Source organism: Dendrobates tinctorius, unplaced genomic scaffold (genome assembly GCF_039654945.1).
Source record: "Dendrobates tinctorius isolate UK_male_01 unplaced genomic scaffold, ASM3965494v1 ptg000292l, whole genome shotgun sequence".
Taxonomy (NCBI): Eukaryota; Metazoa; Chordata; class Amphibia; order Anura; family Dendrobatidae; genus Dendrobates; species Dendrobates tinctorius.
In genome coordinates this window covers 501,103-524,760 of record NW_027361959.1, presented here as the reverse complement: position 1 = coordinate 524,760, position 23,658 = coordinate 501,103, and positions in this window count along the sequence as shown.

Genomic DNA, 23,658 nt, shown 5'->3' with positions numbered 1-23,658 from the left:
CCTATGGGCGTCGCCGATTATAGCTTGTGTATCATACCAAGTGGTTCCGGTCTGGAGTGAAGGTGTTGGAGAGAGAGAGAGATTCATATCTGGTGTCGTATGATCCATTGTTACCTTCTCGCCTTCCCATATTTGTGTTTTGTTGTGCCCTGTTCACATTACTGTATAGTCCTGTGTGTATGCGGCGCGGTGCAGTTTAAGTTCTCCCTGTCTGTCTTTATTATTTGGGGCTTTGGTGGTTTGTCTCCTCACTGGGTGGAGTGTGGAGGGTTAAGCTTAGGGCTGAGCAGGAGATAAGGAAAGGGTGGAGGCTCAGGCATTTGCACCTTCAGCAAAAACCCTGGGTTGAGGGTCAGACAGGGTTTCCCCTAGTTAAAGGGACATCACAGGGGCCCCGGGTATTTCTGCCTTAGTTGACCTAAGCCCCGCGTGACACTCTGGTGCGGGTGAGACAGACAAGGCTGAGGGTCAGGAGTGACTGGAGTAAGGAGAGACTGGAGTCAGGAGAGAATGGAGTCAGGAGAGACTGGAGTCAGGAGCGACTGGAGATAAGAGTGACCAGATGGGACCAGAGTACCGTACGGAAGGCACACGATAATCAGGCGCCTCCATGAGGGTGGAGCCGCCTGATATACCCTGTGATGGAGCTTGATTGGCAAGTGCTCCACAGGGAAGGTGCAGAAGGGGTTTAGAGAGGGGAAGAGTGCGCATGCCCGGGACAGGAGCAGAGGAAGAGGAGGAAGCGCTGTGCAGAGCTGCAGGATGGAAGACCAGGGGGTGCCACGTGCCGGCTGGAGCGATGAAAGGGGAGCCGGGGGAAAACCCAGGGAGTAAGAGCCGGCAGAGTGGGGCCCGGCAACACAGGTGACGCCAGCCCTGACCTGACAGGCGGCGCTGGTACCGACCTGACAGACAGCGCCGGCGTGACAGGACCAGTGTCCGCACTTGCCAGTTCCCTAGTAAGGGATAGGTGCAGGGCAAGTGAGGGACTGAGGTATCCTGGTCGGTGACAGGTTGAAAAAAACAGTATAGGGAACGTGAGGAGAGTCAGGGTTCTTCCTTAGGAGAGTGCAGGAGGTGTCCACTTCCCCGTTCCCTATCATAGAGCCCACCATTGTAATTGTGTCCCCTTGTTTGTCTTTGTTGGTCTTGTGACTGACCGATCGGCGGGTCGTCACGCAGGGCCAGGCACACTGTGACATTATTACCAACCTACCCATTTTTCTGGTAAGCCACGACCCAAATACAGGCCTTTGCCCAACTGCTTCAATCCCTCATTGATGAGCTTAGGGTGCTGCGTTGTGAGGTGGCACAGCAGCTGCAGCAGTTGGTGGGGTTTGGGGGCTTAATTCAAGCGCAGGCCCAACCAGAACTAAAGATATCTCTCCCTGACAGGTATGCTGGAGGGAGAGATAAATTCTTGGTTTTTCAGGAGGCCTGCAAGTTATTCTTCAGGCTCCATCCTCGTTCATCAGGGAGTGAGGAAGAACGGGTGGGAATCATTATGTCCCTTTTTAATGGTGATCAACAATCCTGGGCCTTCTTCCTGCCAGTCGATTCACCATCTCTATGATCAGTTGACGAGTTTTTTGCGGCATTGGCGCTGGTGTATGGAGATCCTGATGGCGTCTCCCTGGCAGAAGCCCAACTCTGTAAGATCAAGCAGGGGGGCCGACCTGATGAGGAGTACTGCTCAGTGTTTAGGAGGTGGGCCACTGACACATAGTGGAATGACCCTCCATTTAGGAGTCATTTTGTGCAGGGTCTGTCTACAAAGTTGCAGGATACTCTGGTGCAGTACGCCGCCCCAGGTCATTGGAGGCCGCCATGTCCCTTGCCATCTGGGTGGATAGATTCCTCAGGGAGATGCATACACCAAATGTGTCCCTGTAGTCCTTGCTAGTGAGGAGGACACACCAGTACTTGACATTGGTATTGTCAAGTTGTTTACCTCAGGGGAGACCAAGCATCTTGGCATCTCCCCTCGTTACCCCCACGTGACCATAAAAAAAAACCCATACCGGCGCCAACTAAAACACAGACACGAGAATTTTATCTTTAGAATTTTCATGACCACAGCAGCCTTTTATTAAACCAACAAAACAACAATAAACACTATATTATAAATAACATCAGTACAATGACTTGAACACTGAAGGAGCAGTCCTTGAAGCCACAAGATCTTGGTGAAGTAGTCCAAAATACCGTGAAGAAACCCCATCCATTTGTTCCCAGCCATTACCCCACAGGCTCAGGAGCACCAGCACACCGAGAAATATTGTCCATGAACTACTTGGAGATCCGCCCACTTCTGACGGAAAACTCCCCATCCACCTTTCACCAGATCATGACCAACATACCTTTTAAAGGAGGAGACCCTACACACCGAGTCTCCCAAACCAATTTCCACCGACTTCAAGGACTCCTCCAAAACCACCACAACGAGGGGGCCTTGAACACCTCAACGACCCGAGACCCCCCCGACCCCCCATGCTACGGCCCTCTCAATGCCGTCCTTAAGGGCGAGGGCCCAAATATCGGAACCCACCGCATTTAGATGGATACCGTCCGCCAACCAAAAGTCACCCTCGCCCTTTTCCAAGTCAAAATGTCGCACGGCAACTCCCCCATTCCTAACAATAAAAGAAGACACCGCCCTGTTAACGTTTATCCTGGCCCTATTGACCTTTTCCAATGATCTCATAGACCGCCATTGCCTGCGTGGAGCAATCTCAGACCACACAATAGTGACCCCCCGGTACAGCAACCACAACCTTAACCACCACAGCCAAAAGTTTTACCATAACCAGGTTCCCCGCATCATTTTCCCACATGCTTTATGCATCCATTAGCCCTCTGTGTCTGTACTGTTACACACGTAACATTATGGCTGGTCCATACAATCAGGGCAACTGTTACCACCCACATTTCGTGTCTACCTCTTTCCTCATAGACTGTAAGCTTGCGAGCAGGGCCCTCATTCCTCTTGGTATTTATTACAATCTATGTGATTATTGTTATGCTGTGATTATTGTCTATTGTCTGTACAAATTCCCTCTGAAATGTAAAGTGCTGCGGAATATATCGGCGCTATAGAAATAAAATTTATTATTATTATTATTATTAATAGCCAATTCCCGAAAAGGCCGAACCATCAGATCGTTGCCCCCAGCGTGGATAAGAGAATATCTGGTGCACGGTCTAACTGGGCGCATTCGTGAATCTCCAGCAACACCCTTCGCCACACCAGGCCCCTGAAACTGAGCCACCGCACCACTGCCACAGTCCTGGGAATCCTCAGCTGTCTGCCTTCGTTCCTCACATTGGCTCGCAATGCTCCCCAATAAACGACCAAAAATCCAGACCAGCAGCGGCTCAGCACCTGAAACAAAAATGCAACACTAACATCAAAATATATGTGCAGCATAAATGTAACACCAACCCACATGGCTCCTACTCATCCCATGGTCAAGTCCAACCATAACCCCCCTCCATTTCCAAAATTAAGGCCGAACATAACTGCGATACCGATTGGACTTCCACCCACCAATGCGCCGTATCAAAGAGGGACCCAGACCACATGCTGCCGCCTTGGTCGCCGCTCCTATCCTAAATGAATGAGAGGCAAAGCGGGAATCATCTAGCCCCAAACACCGAATGGATTTTTTGAAAACCGCGCCAAATTGGTACCGAGACAAACTGCCCCTGTCTGCGTGGCACAACAGGAAACCGCTCAAGCTGGGACAAAGTTCCCAAAACTCCGAAAACAATGAACAGGGCACATCAAGTAACGAGACACGCCACCCAGCACCACTCGGCGGCTTGTCCCAGACTGGTCCGTCTTGGACTGTCGCAGCCAGAATTCAACACCCCGTGAGGTCAATACCACATCCTTGGCCAATAAGCCACCTATCGACTCTATTAGGAGACACAAGCTCCCCCACCCGTAAGGCCCCAAAAATGCAAACGAGAAAGCCTGGCGAAACAACAAAACCTCATATCGAGCCGTACAAACCGACTCCAGAATACGTCCTAATTGCTCTAATAAATTGAAGGATACTGGCCGTCTTAGGCTACTTTCACACATCAGGTTTTCGGCGTCAGGCGCGATCCGGCGTCGTGCCGGAACGCCGGATCCGGCAAATGTTTCGTAAAACCGGATGTGACGGATCCGGTTTTCTGCCGGATCCGTCTTTTTCTTGACAGACAAAACCGGATCCGTCTCATCCGGTTCATCCGTTTTTCTATCCGTTTTTCGACGGATTACGCCGGATCCGGTTTTTAAAATTGACCCTTGTGGCCTTCCGAACGGGATTGGCTACTGGAAAACTATATATAGCATGTTCCTACAGCCCTTCTTTGACAGGTTGTAGAGGAGAAAGTGCAGGTTGGAGAGAAGAGCAAGTTACTGGCGAAGATGGATGTTGTCATTGGAAATATTTTGAAGAATTTGGCGGATTTTATAGCGGAGGCGAATCGTTTGAGGGTGATTGTTCTGGAGAAGGAGAGAGCGAGACAGCAGCGCATCAGGCATCGTAGACGACGTTTGTGGATCCACCCCATCACAGCCAAGAGAATGACGCGTGGGGTCTATTCTACACTCTGCATGGACCTTCGACGAAACCCGGATAAATTTTTTGGATATGTTAGGATGAAAATGGAGAATTTTGATTACTTGGTGGAGCGCATTGCACACCTCATAAGAAAAGCGGACACCTATTGCCGCTTCTCTGTTTCACTTGCAGAGCGTCTGATGGTGACTTTAAGGTAAGCCACATTTATTGGATATGCTCGCATCAGAGCACACTTTCATTGCAATCTTGTTGGTGGTAGTTTGTATCTCCAAGTGTTATAGGTCAGTTTTGGTATGTAATGCTGTGATTTAAAACTAATTTATTGTTTTTTAATTCCCCACAGATTTCTTGCAACTGGAGAATCCCTTTTGTCACTGCATTTCCAGTACAGACTCGGGATTTCCACCATATCTGGAATTGTGAAGTACACATGCCGTGCACTGTGGGACTCCTTAGCTGAAGAGTTTTTACCAGAGCCCACAACAGAGAGGTGGATTGAAATTGCTGACAAGTTTCAACAGATATGTCAGTTTCCCAACTGCTTGGGCGCTGTGGACGGGAAACATATCCGCATTGTAAAGCCAGCTGGATCGGGATCGGAATATTTCAATTATAAGAAATATTTTTCAATTGTCCTCATGGCCATCGCTGATGCGGAATACAAATTTATTGCGGTTGATATTGGGGCCTATGGACGCTCCAATGACTCTCAAGTTTTCAAACTGTCTGCCATGGGGCATAAACTGTATGGAAACACCTTCCAGTTCCCACCACCTAGACCGCTGCCGCAAACATCTGGTCCACCTATGCCATTTGTCTGTGTAGGGGATGAAGCCTTCCAGCTGTCAGAACACCTTTTGAAACCGTACTCTAGCAGAGGATTGACAAGACCAAAACGCATTTTTAATTACCGCCTCACAAGAGCAAAAAGAATGGTTGAATGTACCTTTGGTATTCTGACAGCCAAATGGCGGGTCCTATTGACTGCGATCAACCTCAAGACAGAAACTGTGGACGAGGTGATCAAAGCGTGCGTGGTACTCCACAATTTTGTTATCTGCAAGGAACCCATTTCCATTGAGGACACCTCTGAAGAAACCACCTTGCAAGATTACCATGACATTACCACTAGAAGTTCTGTGACGGTTTCAGTAATGAGGGACAATTTTGCACTATACTTTATGTCACCTCAAGGCAGAGTACACTGGCAGGATGACAGAGTGTGAAAGATTTGTGCCCAACCAAACTTGTGTACCTTCTGTACCAACAGTATATACCTTTGCCAACCAAAGTTGGCTATCTTGTCATGGTCTCTATTTTTAGCTTTAGGCCACAGGTGTGTACCTGGTTGTGTTTTATGCAAAGTATTTCACCTTTTAACAAAAGTTGTGTACATTGTTAGGAAATCACCAACAATAAACACAACTTTTTAGGTGAAATACTTTGCTTCAAACACAACCAGGAACACAACTGAGGCAAAAAGCTAAAATTTACCCACAGTTATATACCTAGTTTTGAATATCATTTCACCTTTTAAATACCCTGTATTTAACCTTTTTTGCCGCAGAAAGAAATGACAGACAACCAGTGTAAAATAATTTAACTTTTATTGAAAAATGTTTTTTTTAGTAAACTTTTTTAAAATTTTAATAAACTTGTTTAATAAAGCTTTGAAACTATAAAACTGAAACCATAAAACTGGTCATTTTTATTTAAATACACATATTATAAATCTGTGTAGTGTGTGGTGGAAATACTGCTGTAGGGGCTGCGGGACACTTCGACACTGGGAGTGTGGAGAGAGGACTGGGATCGTGGTGGGGAAGGAACAGTTAGAGGTGATGGTGTGGAAAAAACTACAGAATGGGTGGACATGTGGGAAGCAGAAGAGGTGGTGGGTGGTGGAGTGGAGGGTTGGGCAGGGACTGTAGGAGCAGATGATGTTGATGGCAAGTTGTATGGGGAAGGAGTTTGGTACGGGGCAGGTTGCTGGAAGTGGGGAGATGTCTGGTACGGGGCAGGTTGCTGGAAGTGGGGAGATGTCTGGTACGGGGCAGGTTGCTGGAAGTGGGGAGATGTCTGGTACTGGGGAGGTTGCTGGTACTGGGGAGTTTGCAGGTACTGGGGAGGTTGCTGGTGCTGGGGAGGTTGCTGGTGCTGGGGAGGTGGATGGTGCTGGGGAGGTGGATGGTGCTGGGGAGGTGGATGGTGCTGGGGAGGTGGATGGTGCTGGGGAGGTGGATGGTGCTGGGGAGGTGGATGGTGCTGGGGAGGTGGATGGTATGTAATAGGAGGGGGAGGATGGAAAGTGGCTGGAGGGGGTGTAGATGTAATAGGAGGGGGAGGATGGAAAGTGGCTGGAGGGGGTGTAGATGTAATAGGAGGGGAGGATGGAAAGTGGCTGGAGGGGGTGCAGGTGGAGGAACTACTGTGGTGGGAGGAGGAGGTTGGGAGGTAACTTGCTGGAGAGCAGCGTGGCATGAATGCATTACATGCATCTGCTGGGCAGGAGAGAGCGTTTCCATGCGCTCCACAACAGACCTGAAAAAGGTGTGGTTTGGCGAAGATCTTGCTTCTGAATGCATGGTTTGCAGAAGTGTCTTCACCTCCAGAATGCTGGAGTTGATCTGCTGATAGCCTGCGGAGATTTGCTCTGACAAGACTTTTAGACAGTTCTGGAAAGATGCATTCAGATGCAAGAACTCTGGCGCATAAGTCTTTTCCTGACCCCTCTGCCGCTGCCGCCCAGTACCCGCAGGTGTACTAGAGGTGGCAGGGGCAGAAGGGTGGGGTAAAGGGAAAGCGATCTCCTCACCAGCAGCTTCATGTAATGTAGGCGGCCACGATGCTCCTGTGCTGGTGGATGGGACAGATGGGTCGAATGTGTGGGAAGGCTGGGAAGGTGCAGATGTACCGGGGCGGTCGAAGTGTCCCTCGGTGCCGGTCTCCTCAGGGATCGCCTCAGAAGGGTCCAATCGTGCAGGCTACCGAGTGCTGCTCACCGTGCTGTGGAATAAAGAGAAAAAAAAAAAACAATTAAAATACTGACATGGTATGGCCCTGGCTGAAAAAAAAAATTTACATCTAACATTTTTTTTCACATGTGGTGTGTAATATTTACCTTCTAGTGACCATTGTTTCCCGGAGGAACGACAGGGCTTCTGCGTACTTGAACTTGCTCCTGCGTCCTCCAGATCCACTCGGGGCCCGCATCTCTTTATTGAACTCCTTCTTGAAACGATCCCTCACAGACCACCACCGATTCACAATTCTGTTCCCTGAAACGAGAAAGGACAAAGTGGTTAGTATACAACATCAGTGTTTCCCAAACTCCAGTCCTCATGGTCCCCAGGGGTCATGTTTTCAGGATTTCCATAGTAAATAGAAATCCTGAACACATGATCCGTGGGGACCACGAGGACTGGAGTTCGGGAAACACTGGTTTACATCAAGCAACCGGTACTGTATATACTTACGCTCTTTAATCTGGGCCCGAACATCGAGGTCCTCCCAGCGGCCCACAAGGAGCGAACAGATTTCCTCCCAGAGTCGTCGGGTAACGATAAGGTCAGCGTGGCGGCGGTCAGCCATATTCCAGAGCGGCTCCCTTTCTCTGACGAGATCGATGGGGTGATCCACATCGAGTCCTCCATCCTCACCGTCAGAGTCGGGAGCACACTGTGAAGGCTGTTAAAGAAAAAGACAAAAATGACATAATTAGCCTCCACAAAAGAAATGAAATAAAAAGTGCAAAAAAACAAAGCAAAAATATTTATACTTACACGCTGGTGACCGCCGCGTTGCTGTCGCCGACGACCCTGGGAGGCACTGCGAGGACCTCTTGGCCGAGCACCAGATTGGGAAAACTAGAGAAGAAAACAAAAAATGTTATGTCTTTGGATGTAGGCATTTGTTTGCTGTGTGTGGTCTGCAGAACATTGTTTTCTATGTGTTGTGTGTAGTGTGATGTTGTGTTTCTGCGTTTGATGCAAAAAACTTACCAATTGTGAGCCCACTCCAGGTGTCTGTCCACCCCTTCCTTCTTCTTCTGGGAGCTCCTCTTCATCTTGTGAATCCTGTTTTGAAATAAAAGGCAATGAATAGACATATATTACAGAGATGATGGATTTTGGAAATAAAAACTTACCGTCAAACGCTGACGATGCGAGGGAGGGCTCCCAGAAGATGATGTGCTGTCTTCCTGGTGGCCACACTCCATGCCTGTGGGTGGTGTTCCAGCTGCTGCCATTGCTGCTGCTGCTGCTGCATCTATTGGGCGGCTGTTGAATAAAGAGAAACAAAGGGCCAATGAATATCTTGATATTCAATAGCCCTAGTTTGGAGGAATGGGGGATTTGATAATTACCGTCTCTCATCTGCTGCTGGCCTCCCCTCCTCAGCATGTTCCATTTGCTGCTCCATTTGGGGTGGTGGTGGTGCTGATGGTGCTGCAGTGGTCTCCTGCCTTCTCCTGCTTCACTTGGTTGCTTTCTTGGGTGGCATGTTGGGTGTGGCTGTGGGTCCCACTGTCTTGCTTTTATATATGTCTTGTGGGCAGAGCTACTGAGCATGCTCAGACCAAAAAAACCGGATCCGGCCACCGGAAAGCGAAAGCCGGATCAGGCGCATTGCGGCGCTCATAGGCTTTCATTGTGTGAAAAAGCCGGACGTGCCGGATCCGGCGTGTCCGGCTTTTTCGCCGGAGACAAAAAACGTTACAGTAGCCGTTTTTTACAGACGCCGGATCGCGACACATTACCGGATCCGGCGAAAACCGGATGAAACGCATGGCCATACGGCGCGATCCGGCGCAAATGCAAGTCAATGGGGGGGAAACCGGATCCGGCATTACATTTCGCCAGATCCGGTTTCTGTCAAAAGCGCCGGATCGCGCCTGACGGCGAAAACCTGATGTGTGAAAGAGGCCTTAAATCCCCCCGCCTCTGAAATGGCGGAAACCCTTTGCCGCCTGCTTTACCAAAAATGTTTTTGTCAAATCCCTGCTCCCGCACAACCAAAAACCAAAAGACAAACCTGCCAATAAGCGCAAAACTTTTGCACAGGACCAACCCTCACTAGCACCTCGCCCCAACCAGGACAACAACATTCCCTCCTGATCAAGCCCGGCCCCACTGGCTTGACCAGCCGTAAGGACCTCCTCCCACATCTGCCACGCTGCCCGGTAAGCCTCCCAAGTTTTTGGGGCCAGCGAAGATTCAATCAGTGACTCTGCGGCCAGATAGCCACCCTCCACAGCTCTTCCGGACAAGTTAGACCCTCGATCTCTGCTTCTGGAGCCAAAGAACGAAAACTATCCCACTGCGAATGAGAGAGAGAATCAGCTATCTTGTTCTTGACGCCAGGAACGTGCATCACAGTCACATGGGCATTCAAAGGCAAACATAATAGCACCAATTGCTGTAAAACTCGAACAACTGGAGGGGACGACGCGGTAAGGCGATTAATCGCACTCACGACGTCCATGTTGTCACAATTGAAACGCACACGCCGGTTCCTGAAATCCCACCTCCACAAATACACCGCCACTAGTATCGGAAAAATCTCCAACAACATAATGTTGCGCACCAGACCAGCCGAAATCCACCCATCAGGCCATTGAGCCGAACACCATTGCCCTCTGAAATAGGCACCAAATCCAATCCCGCCAGCCGCATCCGTAAACAAATCCAATGCATCGTTACCTACCACCTCCGCCATTACCAAAGAGCGACCGTTGTACTCCTCCAAAAAGGGCTCCCAAACTGCCAAATCGGCCCTGAGCTCCGTCGACAACCTAGCAAAATGATGGGGAGCCCAAATCCCTGCAGTAGCGCTAGCCAGCCTACGTGAAAAAACTCGACCCATCGGCATAACACGACAAGCAAAGTTAAGCTTCCCCAACAGCGACTGAAGATCGCGCAACAATATTTTTCTCAAACGGCGCGCTCGGACCACTTCAGTCCGCAAATTCTAGCTTGTCCTCGGGCAACCTGAACTCCCACTCCACTGTATTGCTGACGATCCCTAAAAAACGCAAACACGTGCAAGGGCCCTCCATTTTCCCAGGCGCCAAAGGGACACCGAAACGATCGGCCACCCACTCAATGGCCTTCAAAATCCTGGAACAACGCGATGAATCAGCCGGACCAACACACAAAAAGTCGTCCAAATAATTAATAACCGAGTCCAAACCGGAAACTTCGCATAAAACCTATTCGAGAAAGGAACTGAATGCCTCAAAATATGCACAGGACAAAGAACAACCCATAGGTAAACACCTGTCCACAAAAAACCTGCCTTCCCAAAAAAAGCCCAGCAGCTTCACGCTATCAGGGTGAACCGGTAACAGATGAAAAGCGGATTCAACATCAGTTTTCGCCATAAGGGCACCACGACCACACTTTCGCACCCACCGAGCCGCCTCGTCGAACGAAGAGTATACCACCGAACAGATCTCTGGATCAATGCCATCATTAACCGACTTCCCCCGTGGGTAGGACAAGTGCTGAATAAGCCGAAACCTATTCGGCTCCTTATTCGGAACCACTCCCAAAGGGGAAACCACCAAGTCTGGAAAAGGAGGGGAAACGAAAGGGCTCGCCATGAGGCCCAGCGAAACTTCTTTTTTGAGTTTCTCGGAAACAACCGCGGCGTGCTCCAGGGCTGAGCGCAAATTCTTCAACACTAGTGGAATTTCAAAAGGAGGACCAGGTATACGAAAACCATCCTTAAAACCTGCATACAGCAACCCCACTTTTTCCCTATCCAGGTACCTATTTAGACTGGGAACCATCCTTTCCAGATTCACTGGAGTCTCCCCCTTGTGAATTTCCACCCCCGGTTCTGGGCTTCCCCTTCTTAAAACACTTTGACGCTCCATGTGAGGCGCCGCTACAATTGGAGCAGAGGTGTTTGAATTTACAATTCGCCCCGAACTTACACTGGCCGTCATTAAATTGCCAGCACACCCCCGCCTTGTGCGTTCCTGTCTGCCCTTGACCTCCTCCACCCGTAGAGCTGGAGTTGCCACTACTCTGGCTGGTGCTTCCAGTTCCCCCATGAAAGGAGCTCCCAAACTTATTTTGGGCTATAACACGCATCCACAAACCAATATCTTTTTGGTCCCAGCGAATAGCCGGACGCGCGGCCTTCCTCTGCCAGAATTGCTCATTATACCTCAGCCACGCCTGACCGCCATACACCCTGTAAGCCTCCCCTATAGCGTCCAGGTAAAAAAACAGCGCTGAACAATTGTCAGGGGCCTTTTCCCCAATAACGCTTGCCAAAATGGCAAAAGCTTGTTGCCAGTTCACAAACGTCTGAGGAATCAAATGCCACCTTCGCTTTTCCTCCTTCTCCTTCTTGCTATCCTCTTTCTTTCTCTTGTCTAGACTAAATTTCTCAAGAGGCAGCAAAGAAAATACTTTGACATACTCATCCTTCCAAATCCGCTCTTTCACCTCTTTTTTTAAATGAGCACCCAACGAGCCTTCGAAGCATACATACACCTCGCCATGCGCCCGATCATCCAAATGCACACGACACTCCTTTTCCTTTCCGGTTTGTACCGACACGGACACTGGTTCGCCGGAGCGGGGGCCCAGCTCTAGACCGCTCTGACCAGACGACCCCCCAACCTGTGACCCGACCCAAGCTGCTACCGGCGATGACCCGACAAAGCCCCACTCCAAGCGTGACAGCAAACTACGCACATTCGCAAGCATATCACTCACACCCCCAGCCGAACCTAGACCGATCAACCCCGCCCCCTCCCCGACACTACTAGTTTCTGCCAAGGGCCCCTTTCTACCACTGATGAAGACAAAAGCGGGTGACAAACAGTGGACACGGAAACATACTCACCAGCTGTGAAGGGGCTGTGTGCTGGAAAGCCTGGATCCCCCGATTGCATCAAGAACTTCATGCCTCCCGGCGACGGCCTCACCGGCGCATTGCTGACCAGAGATGGTGCAGCATGGGGTGGAGCTTCACAGAGGAAGTCTGCAGCCCTCCGCAGCTAATCCGTCTGTAAATGTGAAAATAGCCTAAAAGCTAACATGAGGACCATGCTGCAGCAATTGAATGTATTTAAACCTACCACACAGGTGTGTAATTAGCAGCATATGGTGGAGGTAACTGTTGGGTCCTAGAAGGAGAAGGATATTGCTCCTTAGCAGAGATATAAAAATCAAGAAGGTGTTTGAACTAATCGCAAAGACCTTCTACTGGATGACTGTCTCTCACATCTGACACACCTGTGACAAGTAGGGAGCAGTTTAATTGCTCTATTAAAGGTACTATCACACTTAGCGATGCACCAGCGATCCCGACCAGCGATATGACTCGGTCAGGATCGCTGGTGCATCGCTAAGTGGTCGCTAGTGAGCTGGCACACAGGCAGATCTCACCAGCGACATAGCAGGGGTCGGCGGTCGCTACTTACCTGTCAGACGAGGCGATCCTGACGTCCTCCCGCCCACGTCCACGCGTCGCTCGTCAGTGCCACAGGAAGCTGACGAGAAACGGTCCAGGACGTTCTCGCGCGATCAGCGATAACCAGCGGGGGAGCCGGTCGGAGGTAAGTATCAGACATAGCGATATCACTAGCAATATCGCTACTACGTCACAAAAACCAGTGACGTTACAGCGATATTGCTAGCGATATCGCTTAGTGTGACAGGCCCTTAAGTGGGAAAGTGTCCTCATGAGAGCGGAAATAAACTTAACTAAATAAACTATACTCAACTGGGGGCTAGGAAAGCAAACTATGGAGGAAGAAGGTTTGCAAGTTAACTGCACAGAATGATGTAGAAGCAGTGTAGATCACCATTGGACTGGGTAGGGTTAGCTCTTTTAGGAGAGTCTGCCATGGCTCTGGGTACTATGTCATCCTGGAGGAAACCAGGAAGGAGTGACCATGGTTGTGGGCTCAGACCAAGGAGAGCTTCTAGCAGGTCGGGCTAGGGTTGTGAGATTTGTTAACTTAAGAGAGATGTACAGTAAGTATGTTATGTGTAGGATGTATTGAGAATTTGTGACTGACGCTGCATCTTCAGTTGTATAATGTATTAAAACTGAGCAATTTACAGTATATATTCAAGTATAAGCCAAGTTTTTCTGCACATTTTTTTATGCTGAAAAAGCCCTCCTTGGCTGATACTCCAGTGAGGGTTCCACTTACCATATTTAAGACGTACTTTTTTCCTCCAAAAATGCAGAGGAAAATGGCAGGTGCGTCTTATAGTCCAGATGTACCTGCTGTGGAAGGCAAAGTGGGGGAGCAGCAGTGGCGGAGCAGTGGGTCACAGGAGGCAGGAGCCGACTGCTGCATCTGGCACCTGTGCTCACTGCTAAAGAGAAATGAATATTCTCTGCTCTCCATACCCATGGGAGTGGAGAGCAAAGAATATTCATTTCTCTGTAATAGTGGACACACTGTTAGCTGCAGCAGCTGGCTTCATGCAGCTGCTCGGCTCTGAAGTGTGCCCACTACCTAAAGGAATGAATATTCACTGCTCTCCACACCTATGGTTGTGGAGAGCAGTAAATATTCATTCCCTTTAGCAGCGGGTACACATTATTGCCTGGCCGCTGGAGCAAGCCAGCAGCTGAGGTTACTGTGCCCAGTATTAAAGATCGATGAATAATCACTCCTCCACACATCCATAGTCCCAGCGTGGAGAGCAGTTAGCATTCCGGCAGCTGCCCTCTGCTTGTAAACAGCGCATGACGTTACTGCCATGAGCTGCTTGCAAGCACAAATCAGCTACTGGCCATGCGCACGAGGATAGGGATGAGGATGCCATGAATACCAGAAAGGGGTTGAGGAGGCCATGCATTCCAGTATAGGGGTGAGAGGGCAATGTATACCAGGCTTATACTCAAGTCAATTTGTTTTCCCATTTTTTGGTGGTAAAATTAAGTGCCTCGGCTTATATTCGCGTCGGCTTATGCTCGAGTATATATGGTAACTACTTCTGTTTAGTAGGGTATTGTTACTGAGCAAATTGGTACTTTGAGGAAATTTTATAAGTAGAGCCCTTAAGAGGAATGGCTTGATCACGGTGTACAGTATATCAACCATTTAATGGGGGCCTGTGTTAAAAGGAATCTGTCACCGTTTTTTTACCACCAAATCTAAATTTATAATGTAATGTGTCACTTACTGGGCTGTTTCCTGTAATTTTTGGTAGTAGCAGTAGTAGTAGTAACAGCAGAAGATCATTAGAAGGCTAGAAAACCTGCTGCCATGTAGTCCTCCATGTTCATTCTGTATAATGCTGCCCCTTCACTGATTGGCAGCTTTCTACCTATGCACAGTGTGCATAGAATGCTGACAATCAGTGATGTGGGTGGAGTTATACAGGGCTCAGCATTCAGAGAACTGGTAGATCTGCAGCAGATAAAACTGTTATTTTATCAAAACAGCAGCAAGCAGAAGATTGAGTGATACATCACTGGAATTAGGGTCTCTGCCCCTACATTAATAAAAAAAATTGCACGGCACACGGACCATGCGTGTCCCATACTATTAAGACCAGCTCTCAGCTGTCTGCTTTTCCTTAGCTGGCTATTAAAAATATTTTTTCTCTTTTATTTATTTTTTTATTAGCTAAAAACAAATACAGAAAAGTACACAAGCAAAGCACTGATAACATAAATTACTGACATCTGTCTGTCTCTCTATCTTTTCTATCTATCTATCAGTATCTGTATATAAGATTTTTATTAGTTAGAAAACTAGCTTGAAATGACAGAATTACTGTATGTAAAAGAGTATGTTAAAAACTCATTGCATACGCATGTCTTACATATGTCATACAGATGCTACTTAAGAAATATCGCATTGTACTCGCATGACATTCGTCCTACTTTTCAGTAACATCGGAGTGATTTTATTTACGTAGATGAGTGCAAGCCCTAAAGCTCTATTATTGCAGCATACATGAGGTCTAACTTTTACATTTAAATAGCAGATTTCTTTGTCTGCAGTTTGAATAATTATAGATTTCTTAAATAGAGGTTGTTTTGTGTATCCCAAAATACACAGCTACTAATTACGATGTTCCAACATTTTCTGTGATACAAATGATACCTTCAAATTATATAACCAAAACTGTTTTTAGCTACTTCTCAGTTAGCTAAATGTTTTAATTTTAAAATGGGAAAGCAGTGTGCCATATTAAAGAACATCCAATGGGTAGCTTTTCTCTGTGGGGAGAATGACATGCCAAGCCTGGTATGCCAATGTGAGGAGACTTTTGCCTTACAATACTCCTGTGGAAAATTAAATATGCAAATTACATCTTCATAGAGGAAGATGACTAGAACTCTAGTGCCACTTAATGGAAGTATTGACCATTTAACAAGCCTTGCCTCATGACAGGATAAAAATCCAAACCAGAAACTCAATTTGCATGCTTTGTGTTTCGGGGTACTTCCCCTCATCAGTGCAATGTGTGAGATCTGGTCTGGCTGGATGAGAGGAATATTGGCTCCGTGACTCACGCAGATGGGCACCATTCCCACATTGTCTCTGACCCTTCTCTTTGATACTCCAATATAGATCCATATAAAAAAGAAAGGACTTAAGTCAATATGTTCTGCTGAACCGCATGACAGGGAAACATGTCGAGTATATGCATACTGGACTTATGATATCTAGGATTTAAGAATAGTAGCTGGGAAATCCTGATAACCTATATTTGATAATTCAGTTTGGGGGATATGTGCAATAATAATGTGTTTGGCTACTAAAACGCACAAAAGCACTTTTGAGGTGTAGAATCACTGAATAAGGAAGGCACCTCTCTCTTCTGGATTTATGGATCCCAATGCTCTCAAGTATCTACCACTTTGGGGATTATGTGCAATATTTGCTTACATCTGCATGCGCTTATATAATCACTTTGCTGCAGTATACTGATATTCTGCTATATCAAAATATTGGAGTGATTATTTGTTTATATGTGTGTGGTGCTCCTGAGGGTTCAGTCACCACAGAGGTACTGCACCTCCTCCTGAGGTGTAGTACCCCACTCTTCAGGTAAGATGGGGACACCTGACCAGACTCCAGCACCTGCACCCAGCACGGAAACCTTAGAACAGCAGGGCACCCTCTATGACCCCTGCTTGGTCATGAAGGGTGCTGGGAGGTGGGTGGAGTTTAGTTTTGCACTAGAGAGTGGGAGAACTGATAGGAGGTCAGGATCAGTTCCCCAGAGGGGGAAGCAGAGAGAGGACGTTTATGCAGCAGCCTCCTGTGAGCTGGAGATGCTGGGGAAAGAGAGGAGCAGGAGGATCAGTTCTTCAGAAGAAAGATAGAAAAGGACCGAACGTGTGTGTCATGATCCATGCTGGATCATGACAGACAAAAGCACTAGTAACCTTTTTTATTCCTTAAGCTGTGTGCTTAAAGTTAGTTTTTGCCCCCGGTGGACATTAGGGTCATTGCACTGTGTGGTTTCAGTTCTAGTTTTGCCTCCAGTGGCCGTTAGGGTCATTGCACTCTGGTTACTTTAGTTTACTGCACGTGATTACGAAGCAGGTGTGATTGCTGGCTCTTACCTATAAAAGAGTGTCAGGTGGTTGCAATCACTGTTGGTGATATTGCTAATTTCCAACCAAGACTGGTGAAGGAAGGAACTACAGAGAGCAGCTCAGGGGAGCTCTGGTGTAAAGTCTGGTAAAGGAAGGAATTACAGAGAGGTGTTCCTTGCAGCTCTGACAAAGCTTGGAAAAGTAGCAGCTATTATGGAGGAAAGCTGCATTCTGTTGGTGGACTCTGTTGCTGGGAGCAATAGCAACAGAGCAAAGCTAAGTGGTGTTATCCCTGTTTGTATTTTTCCCTGGTGTGTATTAGTACAGCGGTGGGGACAGTGCCTGCACCACCCAGCTCCCTAGCAAGGGATAGGTGTAGTGTGTGCTAGGGTGACAGGTACCGACTCGGCGACAGGTGAGGAGCCTGTATAGGGAACGTTAGGAGTGTGAGGGACACTGACTCAGGGGAGTGCAGGAGGTCTCCATGTCCCCGTTCCCTATCACAGGGCCCACCATTGTAACTGTTTCCCCTTCCCCCGTGTCTTGTTGTTTTAGTTACCGGCCTGCGGGTCATGTCACACAGGACAGTGTTATGAGCTCATTTTCTCCTTCACCTTTGATGTTCGATGAACTCCCTCTGCTGGTGAAAGGAGGTAGTGAAATTGATTTGGATGGGAAAAACCTGTCATCTGAACAGGTGGAGTGTGATTGGACATCCGGAATCTCTGAGTGGATATAAGGCCGCCAACGCCCTGCTGGGTTGCTGGTGATCCTGTCTGCTCTGAGCTCTGGCCTCCAGTTTAGTCCTGTCTACTAAAGCTAAGTTTTTGCTCTGCTATTGTTCCATGAGATTTTGTCTGTTTACTTAGTGTTTGTGTACAGCCAGCCCTGGTTGGGACTGGCTGAACTCCATTTTTGTCTCTGATCAGTTGATCTCTTTGCTCTGTTTTCAGAATATACCTGAGTGCTGATATAGTGATTTTGAATTCTAGTGACTTCAGGGCCTTTTCTATCAGACGTGTTGGACATTATTTTTGGCAGGGTTTTTGCGTGATTGCAGACAGTTGCTTTTCTTTCCTGTCCTATCTAGTTAGTGAGGGCCCCATAGTTTGCTCAGCCTGTCTTTCTGTCTGTGTTTGTGTTTTCATCTGTTTTCACCGTCAATACATGTTGGGGGCTGTCTATTGCTTGGGGGTCTGCAATCCGCTAGCTACCAACTTCTCCGGTTTTCTGGACTTAGCTTGTATTTTTGTTTTTTCCTCCTCCGGTGACTCATTTATAACAGGACAGTTACACGTGCTGTGTCTTGTTGTTTTAGTTACCGACCTGTGGGTCGTGTCACACAGGACGGGTCCACGTGACAGTGTGGAGGAGAGCTGGGGACTTGGGCTAGAGCAGAGCCCTGTTCCTAAGTTTATGCACCAAAGGCCGGGCGCCAGTATCCGAGGCTGTGTGAATGCTAATGGTTCTATAGCAGAAACCGGAGGAATAGAAGTTGTGACCACTTTATTCCCACCTAAGACTCGATGACACAGTAGCAACGTGTGTGAGCCGGGACATGATTGTAAGGAGTCCCTGAAGTAGGCTACAGCTATCTGTCATGCGAGTGGAGTTCTAAGTAAAAGCATGAAAGAGGAACGTGAGTGTAATTCATAACTGCAAGTACTTCAGATTAGCGCTAGTAAGGAGACGTTAAGCAAAAGCAGTTATGGAAGGTAGTGCTGGAAGGGTGTGCTGCCTAGGAGTTGGCTGAGCCCCTCACCTGGAGGGCACGGCACTGAAGCGGGCACCTGTGTATGCCAGCATTCTGCTGTGTCTCTGCTTTCTTCCTGCGTCACCTACTCAGCACTGCTACATCTCTATGCCTAACACTACACCATCTACCTCAACATCTACTACAACTGCCCTGGGACAACAGCTCTGCCTGTGGAGCGCTATTACACCTCTGCTGCATCACACCATCTGTCCCAGAGGATCTGCACTGCAGCACTGGTCACCTCTGACCAGATACCACAGGTGGCGTCACAAACTTATCTACACATAAACTTTATTTCCACTTGTTTTACATGGACACTCAGGGCCACGGACCGGGTCACTGCCACCGCGACACATCCCATTAAAACACCAGCCCGGTACAGAGTAAGTACCCCGCTTGCCCTGGGGGTGCTCCATGTGCTTCCCTGATACAGTGTAAACGATTGTTTGATTTAGCTTTTTTGTCTGTACCTGCAGCCTAAGGGTCCTCTCCCTTGTTATAGTGTATGTACCATGTGATAGGTCAAAAAATAGGGTACTACATTTACAAGGGGATGCATATATCTATATAATCTCTTTGCTGCAGTATAACCCTTATGGGAATGATTACCGGTCTATGTATAAAAGTACTTTCCAGTATAACCTTTTGTCTATTGTGGCTATCCTGTTTGTACCTTCAGTTTAAGGGTTCCCTTCTCTGATATAGTGCATGTACCATATGATATATCAGAAATAGGGTACTACGTTTACCTGATTGTAAACATATGGTACCTTACTGCTGATCCCTTTGCGTCCTCTATATGTTTTCACAGGGCCTTTTAGAGAGAGGGAGGGATAGCTACTAGAATTGAGCGAAACGGGTCGAAAAATTTCAAAAGTCAACGACTTTTGGTAAAGTCGGGTTTCATGAAACGAAATCCGACTGTAGGGTGAGGTCGGCCACGAGCTCGGCAACTTTAGCGCCAAAGTCGGGTTTCAAAAGTTTGTTTTCCTCCCTTTTTCAGCCCATCAGGATCCACGGACACTGTGGGCAACGTGATGACATAGGCAGGGGTTACCACCATCTTTGAGAAGGGCATGCAAGTGATTGGCTTGCTTTGGGGGGCGTCACAGGGGGTATAAAAGGGTGTGCACGCCGACCGCCATGTTACTCATGCTGATCTCAGAGAAGGGAGAGCTGCTGCTGCTGCTGATTCTGTAGGGAGAGCGTTAGGCAGGGAAGAAGACACCAAAAACTGCTTCTGCTGCTAGCAATTTTGCCTGTACAACACACCAGTTACTGTGCAGTGCAAGTGGAGGCTATATTTTGCTGGATCAGCTGTGTTGGTTGTTAGGCTGCCTTATAAGGCTTCCTGATAGCTGCATTGCTGTTTTCCCACTGCTCTGCAAACTGCTTTTTTAAAAGCAATCCAAATGTTTTTTTTTTGTCCTGGTGAGGTACTGAGCGTACATTTGTTCACACCATACAGCGGTGTACGCTCCTCACACAGTACCATGTAACGGCTGTTATCACGGCCACAGTGAAGCTATCTGTGTGTGACTCTGTAAGAATAAGTCGAGGACATGTTCCGTTCTTACAGACCTCCACCTTCTAGTTTTGTCTGTTTTTCAAACAGTTAAGTAGATTTGCTGTTTGATCACATTCAAAACTATAGAGAGACAGCGTGTGTCAGTCCGTATACTTAAAAAACACGGAGCTTGACAATTTTACGGACACCGGACAGCGGTGTACGTGCACGCTCCTCTCTCAGTACCGTGTAATGGCTGTTATCACGGCCACAGTGAAGCTATCTGTGTGTGACTCTGTAAGAATAAGTCAAGGACATGTTCCGTTCTTACAGACCTACACTCTAGGGAGATTCTTATTCTGCCCAATTCTATATACACCTTGTAGTTTGTCATACACTAGCCAATTTCTGCCTGTGACATAGCGGTGTGATATTCACTGGGCCTCCAACAATGTCCACAAGTTTTTTCAGAAATTCTACATCTCCCCTGTCCTATAGTGACATTTTTCACACCTGCGACATTGAGCCTGTGACATAGCGGTGTCATATTCACTGGGCCTCACACAATCCAACAGTGTCCACAAGTGTGTTCAGAAATTCTACATCTGCCGTGTCCTATAGTGACATTTTTCACACCTGCGACATTGAGCCTGTGACATAGCGGTGTGATATTCACTGGGCCTCACACAATCCAACAGTGTCCACAAGTGTGTTCAGAAATTCTACATCTGCCCTGTCCTATAGTGACATTTTTCACACCTGCGACATTGAGCCTGTGACATAGCGGTGTGATATTCACTGGGCCTCACACAATCCAACAGTGTCCACAAGTGTGTTCAGAAATTCTACATCTGCTGTGTCCTATAGTGACATTTTTCACACCTGCGACATTGAGCCTGTGACATAGCGGTGTCATATTCACTGGGCCTCACACAATCCAACAGTGTCCACAAGTGTGTTCAGAAATTCTACTTCTCCCCTGTCCTATATACACCTTGTACCTTGCTTTACATTACTATATAGTTTGTGGGATTTTGTGTACATTTTTACCAAAAATGAGGAAGGCTGGTGGAAGAGGCCGTGGAATTGGGCGGGGGTTGCCAGCTGGTAATGATGGTGTTGGTGGTGGATCTGATGGTAGTGGCAAAAGCAAAATAGGACCGAATGCAGGAGGTGTTGAGCCTGCGTCATCGTCTGGCTACACAAGGCCTCGAAGGCTTAGTTTTCTAGGAGTTGGCAAACCGCTTTTAAAGCCAGAGCTCCAGGAAAAAGTTATGGCTTATATTGCTGACTCATCCTCCAGCTCTATCGCCTCCTCTTCTGAAGTTGTAAAAAATAAAAGCACTGAGTCGTCATTGGAGGCTCATGTTCATGAACCACACCTTTCCTTGTGTCCTTCACCCCAACCAAGATTGAAGGATGATGCAGGCCATACAACTGATTACTCCATGGAGCTGTTTTCACATACCATGCCTGGGTTATCAAGTGAAATGGTGAATTACCCAGGCCAAGATGAATCTGACATGGAGTGCACTGATGCACAGCCACTGATAGATGATTCTGCTGGTACATTCACTCAGAGCACTACATTGTCCTCGCAGTGTAATGAGCCAGATTCTGACCCTGATGAGACTCAGGTGCCCCTTCCCGCATACTATACCACCATACACGGTGACACAGAGGAAGGTGCACATGACATTGAAGAGGAGGTGATGGATGACCCAGTTGTTGACCCAGATTGGCATCCATTGGGGGAAGAGGGTGCTGCTTCCAATAGCTCAGATGAGGAGGAGGAGCATCCACAGCAGACATCGACATCGCAACAGCTGTTATCTGGCAGGCCCGGAGCACTCCAAAGACAGGTTCCAAAAATCAAAAGAGTTGCTGGACAGCTTGTCCAGACGGTCAAAATAGCACAGCGTGCTAAGCCGCAAAATGTCTTCCAAAGTAGGAAGAGTGCAGTGTGGCACTTTTTTGAACAAAATCCTCATGATCAGGCCAAGGTTATCTGTAAGAAGTGCGCAAAGACCTTTAGCCGAGGGAAAAATCTGAAAAATTTGAATACCAGTTGCATGCTTAGACATTTAACCAGCATGCACTTGCAAGCGTGGACACAACACCAAACCTCAAGTACCACATGTGCAACTGATCACAAAGAAGTTAGTCAGCAATACTACATTGCTTCCCCCACTGTAAGCCCACCGGTTAGCACAGCAGCAAATGTTGAGGTGTCGTTGCAAGGCCAAAGCAGTCAGGGAATCCCACTGTTATATCAACGAAAGACTGAATCTAGGCCATCAGAAAGAACACCAACTCCATCACCATCATCAACCCTCTCTCAGTCCGCCCTGTCCACCGCTAGTTCCACCATATGCAGCTCTCAAGTCCAGCTCACCCTCCCAGAGACTATGAGTAGGTCAAGAAAGTACTCAGTCTCTCATCCGCGTACACTGGGTTTGAACGCCCACATTGCCAAACTAATCTCGTTAGAGATGATTCCCTATCGGTTGGTGGAAAGCGCAGCTTTCCGCGAACTCATGGCCTATGCAGTACCATGCTATGACCTACCCAGTCGCCACTTCTTCTCTCGCAAAGCCATCCCAGCCCTCCACCATCATGTGAAAGACCGCATTGTCCATGCACTCAAGCAGTCAGTGAGTGGAAAGGTGCACCTGACAACAGATGCATGGTCCAGTCGGCATGGCCAGGGCCGTTACGTGTCCATCACTGCGCACTGGGTTAATGTGGTGGATGCAGAGTCCACAGGGGACAGCGGTGGTGGGATAGTGCTGCCTAGCCCACGGTATAGGAAACAGTTGGCTGTAGGCGTTCGACCCTCCTCCTCCTCCTCCTCCAGAAGCGAAAGCTCGTCCACAGAGTGCAGTCGTACGAGCACTCCATCTGCAGCTGCCACTGTTGCACACAAGGTGTCCCCCTATCGAAAAGCTAGTGGAAAGCGTCAGCAGGCTGTGTTGCAGATGTTGTGTTTGGGCGACAGAAACACCGCGGAGGTGCTGGCCGAGTACTTGAAGCGACAAACTGAGTCATGGCTGGGCAGTCTACATCTTAAGGCAGGCAAGGTAGTTAGTGATAACGGCCGTAATTTTGTGGCAGCCATAGCCCTTTCAAAACTCAGCCACATACCTTGCTTGGCTCACACCTTGAACCTGGTGGTGCAGTGCTTCCTCAACAATTATCCGGAGTTAACAGCCCTGCTCCAGAAGGTGCGAAGACTGTGCGCGCACATCCGCCAGTCACCTGTACACTCCATTCGTATGCAG